The sequence below is a fragment of the Oratosquilla oratoria genome, chromosome 25 (assembly GCF_046742065.1).
Source record: "Oratosquilla oratoria isolate Oo_2021 chromosome 25, ASM4674206v1, whole genome shotgun sequence".
Classification (NCBI taxonomy): Eukaryota; Metazoa; Arthropoda; class Malacostraca; order Stomatopoda; family Squillidae; genus Oratosquilla; species Oratosquilla oratoria.
The window spans coordinates 16,073,835-16,081,819 of record NC_134801.1 but is presented as its reverse complement, the minus strand read 5'-3'; positions in this window follow the sequence as shown (position 1 = coordinate 16,081,819).

Below are 7,985 nucleotides of genomic sequence, written 5' to 3'. Positions count from 1 at the left end.
CTAAGTGTCTAGTTCCCGTTGTTTTTTTCCTTGCTCATGATGCCCCTCAGGCTGGTCACCCAGGTCGTGACAAAACTCTGGCTATGGCACGGAAGAAGTATTAATTATTGGCCTAAAATGCGACTAGACATTGCCTCTCATGTAGCCCGGTGTATTTCTTGTGCCCAGAATAAAGGTTCTACGAGCACTGCTCCCATCTTAGAGTACCCGTCTCCTTCTCGCCCTTTTCAGACTGTGGCTATAGACCTTTTGCAACTGCCTCGTAGCACGCAGGGCTCTATGTATATCCTTGTGTGCCTGTATCACTTTAGTCGTTTTGTGGTCTTAGCTCCCTTACGTAACAAATCTGCACCAGTTGTAGCACATGCTTTAGTTTCCCATGTGTTGTGTCCATACACCACTCCTTTGGTGATCCTTAGTAATAATGGGACTGAATTTAGGAACGAGGTTTTGGCAGGTATTTGTGAACGTTATGGTATCAAACAGACATTCGTGACTGCTTATCATCCAGCGTCCAATGGTCTTGTGGAGAGGACGAACAGGAAAAATTTTGAGACCCTACGTCACCTTGCTAGTAATTTTCATGAGTCTTGGGAGAATTGGCTTCCCCATGTTAGTGCTTGTATCAATAGCACCATTAATGTTTCCACGGGCAAAACGCCTCATTATGTTATCTTTGGAGTTGAGAAACGGCTCCCATATGATGTGTTTGACAGCCCTGCTCGTCCCCTCTACAATGTAGATGACTATAGTAAACTACAGAGTCATGTGCTGCATGCTATTTATACTTCTGTTAGTGATAAACTGGATGTTTCAAAGGCCATGTTGAAACAACAACATGCTCGTGCAACACCTGTGACTATCAGTGTTGGTGATCATGTTTTCAAAAGCATGCCTGATCGCCAGTCAAAATTAAATTGTAAATTTGAGGGCCCCCTTTTGGTGACTGAACGCCTACATCCTAACAAGTTCAGGATTTTTTACCCCTCTACAGGCCTTAGCGAGATTTCTCACGCTGATAGGCTCAAGAAGACTCAAGTGCCTATCCCTACCTTTACCCGGCCTCCTCCTGGGCCCACAGCAAGAACTTTGCCTTGTTTAGCTACCCCTCATTGTTATGACCTTAGGTCAAGGGGTCCTGTAATTACCTAAACTTTCATTGTGTAGTGTTATGTATTCTTGTGATGTTTCCCATTTATATATTCTTGTGATGTTTCCCATTTATGTATTTTTGTGATGTTTCCCATTTATGTATTCTTGTGATGTTTCCCATTTGTGTATTCTTGTATTGTATTTTGTCGTGTTTAGATATTAAGTATCATGTCCCGGACGTCCGGCAATTGCTGTATTTGTATTTTTGTTAACTGGCGCCAGTCTTATGTTCCTTTTTGTGTTGTATGTATTGTCTTTATGTCCTCATATATGTATGTGTTTATCTAATGTATTTGGGTGTGCTATTATATCCTTTTGTCCCACACTTCTGTCTGTCACTGTTGTGTGTGTGGTATGTGTGTGGCTTGTCTTTGTGTCATTTAGATTCTCTTTGCCTCGGTCAGTTTTTTTTTTTTGGCCCGGTGAGGGCACCGAGTGGCGCGGGCCGAGCGATGTGTTGGCATGGTATATATATATATATATATATATATATATATATATATATATATATATATAATGTATCATTATATCATTCATTTGTAACCATATTTACATTATGTATAATAGAATGTATTTTGTTTGTATAGATATGGCAGATGCGATGCACGTCTTCGCGCGCAAAATCTGTAGCTAGCGCGTCAGTATCGAAGACGGTCTTGTTGAGGGTGCACGCATTTGTGATTGTGTCATTTTGTGTGTGTATCCAAATATAAACTTTAAGTCTTTAATTGCGCACTCATTAGCCACCCAATACACGGTAACGGTCCTCGTACCCTTCCACAAATCTCTCTGTGTGGAAATTTTGGACTGCTGTCAGTGTCGTACTGGAATGGGATTGTTTCTATGGCACCACTTAGAAGTGGTAGTGGGAGGGTAGTAGTTGCTCGTTGGCAGTTCTCCTTGTGTGAAAAAAGCGGAGAATATAGAGTTGAAATTGAAAGAAAATACTAGGCCTAGTAGGGAGACCGAGTGTTGGTCCCTCCTGATGGAGGTTTGTCTTGACATGCTTTTAACCCTAGAATCACATCGCTGTTTTTGACGAACGTGAACCACATCGCCGGGAGAATTTTAACCTTAATTTTGAAAATAAAAAAATATATATGCTTAACTTCAAAACAGGTTTATTATAAAATAAACATTGAAAGAGTAACTCTTAAACTTTAGAACGATGATATGTAAACTTAATTAATACTTTATGTTAACCCTGTACGTGATTTAATGCAAAGTAAGGTAAATCACTAAACGAAAAGTGTGTGCATGCGCACGGGAGAAAATCTCCATCCTTGTAGCGGTTGTTACATAATTGAGATTGTTAAAAGAAGCCCATGTCGAAACCCTTTGGGGTTGTTTCTGCAATTGGAAATAGTAGAAGGGATCTCCTGCACGAAGGTTCCTTGTACAAAGGTACAGAGTCCCAAGCCGCTGGCTTTATACACACAAGAAATATATGCGTCAACTTTTTGTACAAGGATTGACAGCTAATATGTGCATTTTATGTTATATCAATCTTCTACATAGACCTGGCGTTCTACAATTGATCTAGTCATTAATAGTAAATGTGCCTTGATGTGGTGTGTGGTTCTCTTGAAGATATAATTTTTTTAAGATGTAGCTGGCGAGATTCTGCCTTTAGTTTGAGTAACTTTCCGTGATGAGTGGAAATGTACGGAGGCGTTGCGTTTACTGCTTAGTTTATGAAATGCGGAGGATAGGTCACCTTGAACGGCGCCACAAGTACGTAAACATTTTTGATCACGTGTCATGTGCATGTAACTCGTCTATTGTGTATTAAAGGTTTACATATTGTATGAGGATTACATGTGGTTATATCTGTTAATGTGGGATATATATGGTTAAATATGGTTATATTGGTTATGACGAATATAAAGGATCGGCTACACCACACGTAAGTACCTATCATTAATCTCACAAGGCAGAATAATTCTAGCAATTAAAGTAAAAATCAAATATCAACAGTACCTTCGCTGGAACCTGGTACATATTCTAACACCAAAGACGATTCAAGTAGCAGAACCGATGCTTGATTGGCTAATCTTTGGTCAGTTGTCATGAGTGGACGCAGTTGTGGGGGTTCGGGTGCTTAAGGTCATGGTGAATGTGTCCTTCCCATGATGTTACCTGGTAATTCTGTTCGGTGTGCACACACCACGATAATCACGTGGCATGGAACGCGCGTTATGTCGCCCACAAGGGTAGACCTGACGCAATTTGGACAGTACGACCCTGCTTGACCCGACCCAACCTAATCCAGTGCAATTATGGAATTACGCACCATGGGTGACTACCCCCGTGGTATATATACTGGCTCCTGCCGCAAGTAAAATCAGTTCAGCCTTACCTTACAGTAAAGAAGACGAACTCACCAAAACCTCTCTTCTCACAGTAGCATCGCTACACTGGTGATCATTCGGATCGACAATGAACCCATCTACCGCTGCCACCCCCGATGCCACGCTGCCCGCCACCAACACCGTCAACTCCGTCTCCATCCTGGTTTGGTCGGGTGGAGATCCAGTTCCGCCTGCAGAATATCATCTAGTCCCAAACGAAGGCAGACTATGTTCTCGAGGCGATACCCGAAGATGTGTTCCCACTTATCTCCCAATGGCTCGATCAACACGACGGCGTTATCCATTATGACGCTCTGAAACAGTACTTGCTTCAGGAATTCACACTGTCAGCGGCCTCCAGACCCGCAAAAATCCCCCAGCCATCTCAAGAGCCACTGGGGAACATTAAACCAAGTACAGCATACTTCAAGATGATGTCTATCGCCCGTCTCCCACCCACAACCAACGGAACCAGCAGGTGCGTCGATATGCTCCGACAATTGTGGCTCATGCGCCTCCCAGCGCCCGTCCGATCCGTCCTTGGCAACGCCGAGGACATGACCATCAACGAAGTTTCACGAAAGGTGGACCATCTCTCCGACACCTACGCTACCACAGCAAGGAGCCAGGATGTCTGTGCTGCTGACGACGTCACGGACGAAATTACCACCGCAGCAGCATCGCCAGCCAACAGGCGCCAACAACACCAGCAAAAACAACGACGCCGGACCACAGCCCCTCTACACCTGTGCTACTACCACACAAGATTCGGCACCTTCGCTAAGAAATGACAACCAGTATGTACTGGAGAAAAAACACATAAAAGGGCCACCGTCCACCACGGTGGCCTCTACAGGCACAATGGGCCTCTATGTCAACGACAAGGCCTGAAAACACCGTTTCCTTGTCGACACTGGCGCTTGCAGGTTCATATTTCCTGTTTCCGCTGCAGAACGCCGGGTCCCCAAGGATGTTGCCGTTAGGCTTGTTCCCACTAACAGCACTACCATAGCCACCAACGGGTGGAAACACCTGCACTTCACCTTCGGGAGTCGCCATTACTCCTGGAGCTTCATCCTGGCAGACGTCAAGACGCGTCTCCTCGGTGCTGACTTCCTCGCTCATTACAGGTTACTGGTTGACGTCGCCAACAGCCGCCTAGTCTGCGCAACCACATCCGCCTCGACGCCCCTCCAAATCGCGCCACAGCCAGACACGGTTACCGCCATCGACGCTAGAATGCCCTACACCCACCTGCTCACGGAATTCTCCGGCGTCTTCAAGCCTGAGCTGCGACAGACACCACAGACGCCGGCTAAACATGGCATGTACCACTACATCAAGACGTCTGGGCCCACGGTATTTGCCAAATACCGCCGCCTACCGCCCGAGAAACTCGCCGTCGCCAAGAAAACCTTCCAAGAGATGGAGAGATTAGGCCTCTGCCTTGGTCCTCTCCTCTCCACCACGTCAAGAAAAACGACGGTTCCTGGCGCCCCTGTGGATTCTACCGGCGGCTGAACATGATGACGTAACATGACCACTACCAAACATCGCCGACGTCCCCACATACCTCAACGATGCTAAAATCTTTTCGACACTGGACCTCCTGAATGGCTACTACAGACGATATCCCGAAGACAACCATCACCACCCCCTTCGGGACGTATACCTTTAATTACCCCTGCTTCAGTTTGCGAAACTCAGGTGTGACCTTTCAGCGCCTAATAGACGACCCTCGGCAACCTCGACTTCTGCGTCTGCTACGTCGACAATATTCTGATCTTCTCTAACTCACCTGACTAGCATTTCTAACACCTGCTGACCATCCTTGAGCGTCTCTAGGACAACGACCTCGCCTCGTCCTCCGTTTTGACAAATGCAGTTTCGAGAAAAAAGATCCGTCCCATTTTTGGGAAACCTCATCTCTCCTGACGGCGTTCGTCCCCTGCAGGATAAAGTCGCCGCAGTCGACAAATTTCCCAAACTCACTACCATCAAAGCCCTGCAAGAATTTATTGGGATGGTCAACTTCTACCACCGTTTCCTCCCTAACATTGCTCAAAGGCTGCACCCACTCTATAACGCCCTTCACGGAAAACCGAAGGACTTGCTGTGGAACCCCGCCATGCAAGCTGCTCTCGTCAACGAAAAAAAAAAAAAAAAAAAAAAAAAAAAAAATTGCCCGTACCACCACCCTCTCTTTCCCTGCACCAGATGCCCAGCTACAACTACCAATGGACTCCACCAATGTCGCCATAAGGTGTGTGCTCGAACAAATCGTCCGTGGCACACCTACACCCCTCGGTTTTTTCAGCACGAAACTCTCCAAGGCCGAGCTCAACTACAGCACCTTTAACAGAGAGCTCCTCGCCATCAACCACGCCGTCCGCCACTTTCGCCATTTCCTCAAAGGCCCTTTATTTATCATCAACACCGACCATCAACCTCTGGTGTGCGCCTTCACGAAACAAAAGAACGCTTGGTCTGCCAGACAGCTCCGCTACATCTCCGCTATCGCCGAGTTCAATTGCACCATCAGGCATATCCCCGGTACAAAAAGGTCTGTCGCAGACACCCTCTCCCAAATAGCCATCATAGTTCAACTCGGCCTCGACTACGAAGCCATCGCCAGAGAGTAACGGGATGATCCTGAAACATTTGCCTACAGGACACCCATCATACCCCTTAAGTGGCAGGACGTTCCTTTCCATGACAAACATACCATCCTCTGCGACATCAGTACCGGCCGCCCACGAACCCTCATCCCAGCCGGCTTCCGACATCAAGTGTTCAATTTAATACACGACCTGTCTTACCCTTCAGGGAGAGTCACTGCGAAGCTCCTGAAGCAGAAATTTATCTGGCACAGTATCTCCAAGGACGCAAAAGAGTAGGCCAGATCCTGCATTACCTGATAGCAAAGCAAAATTCATCGTCACGCTGATTCAGGCATCGGATCATTCCATCAGTCCCGACGACGCTTCGCACATATTCATGTCGACGCCGTCGGCCCACTCCCCCCGTCGGAAGGCCATCGCTACCTCTTCACCGCCATTGATAGATCGACACGTTTGTTGGAGGTAATCCCCATGAAGGATAGTACCGCTTCGTCCTGCATTACAGCCTTCCTTAGTGGATGGATAGCTAGATTTGGCCTCCCGGAGCACGTCATCTCCGACCGAGAAACTTGCTTCACGACACGGCTGTGGTACTCCCTCGTTGAACTCCTGGGTACTACAGCCTACCACACTACCTCCCACAACCCTGCAACCAACGGCATGGTAGAACGAACCCACCGTTCACTCAAAGCATCTGGCTACCCCAACTACCATGGACACCCCTTGGCCTCCGGACAGTCATCAAGGACGACCTCAAAGTGTTTTCAGCAGAGATGGTCCTCAGCCAAACCCTCTTCGTGCCCGCAGAATTCTTCCCTCCACAGGATTCTCTGGAGAGCCTGCAGCAGCTGCGACGCACTGTCGGCAAATTAGCCCCATGCGTGCGACACATCACCGGGACGAGAGGTCAAGGAATACCTCCTAAAACATCTCCACACCTCAACGCCCGTCTTCCTGAGGACGGACGCTCACACACCGCCATTTACCCGTCCCTACACTGGCCCCTATCTTGTCCTTTAACGTCAGGACACGACCTTCCGCATCTATATCTCCGGCAGGCCAGAATGGTTCTTCATCGACCGCCTAAAACCAGCACACCTCGACATTCCGTCCACCAAATCCTCAGTGCAGGATTCCCTTTGAACCCAAGACAATTTCAAGAGGGGAATGTTATGCATATCACGATAACCACATGGCATGGAATGCGCGTTATATCGCCCACAAGGGTAGACCTGACGCGGCCTTGACACCGCGACCCTGGTTGACCCGACCCAACCTAATCCAATGTAATTATGTAATTACGCACCACGGGTGACTACCCACACGGTATACATATCTATATATATATATATATATATATATATATATATATACATATATATATATATATATATATATCGGCTGCTGCCGCAGGTAAAATCAGTTCAGCCTTACCATATGACAAAGGAGACGAACTCACCAAAACTTCTTTCTCTTCTCACAGTAGCATCGCTACAGGCGTGGTAGTGGCCCTTGGCTCGTGGGCATCGCCCTCTTCTGAAAATGATCTGTCATAATTGTTAAAAGATAAATTAATATTAAAAATTTTGCTTACAATTGCCGATAGCATCTGGGATAGGATGACGTATTTACCTGCGGCTCATTGTGACAATATAAGATTGTACAAATTTTTTTAAACAATTGTTATAAGAACTGAAACGGCGAACCTATTTAAACTAGATTCAGGGAGCTGATGAAACTCCTATGTATAATTGTATTTATGCGCATTTAGTATGTTCTAGCCTCAAACTACTAATTAGATATAATGTCTTTTGGCGTTTCATATTTCTTAGTGTTAAACTGTTCAATGCCATAAGGTGAC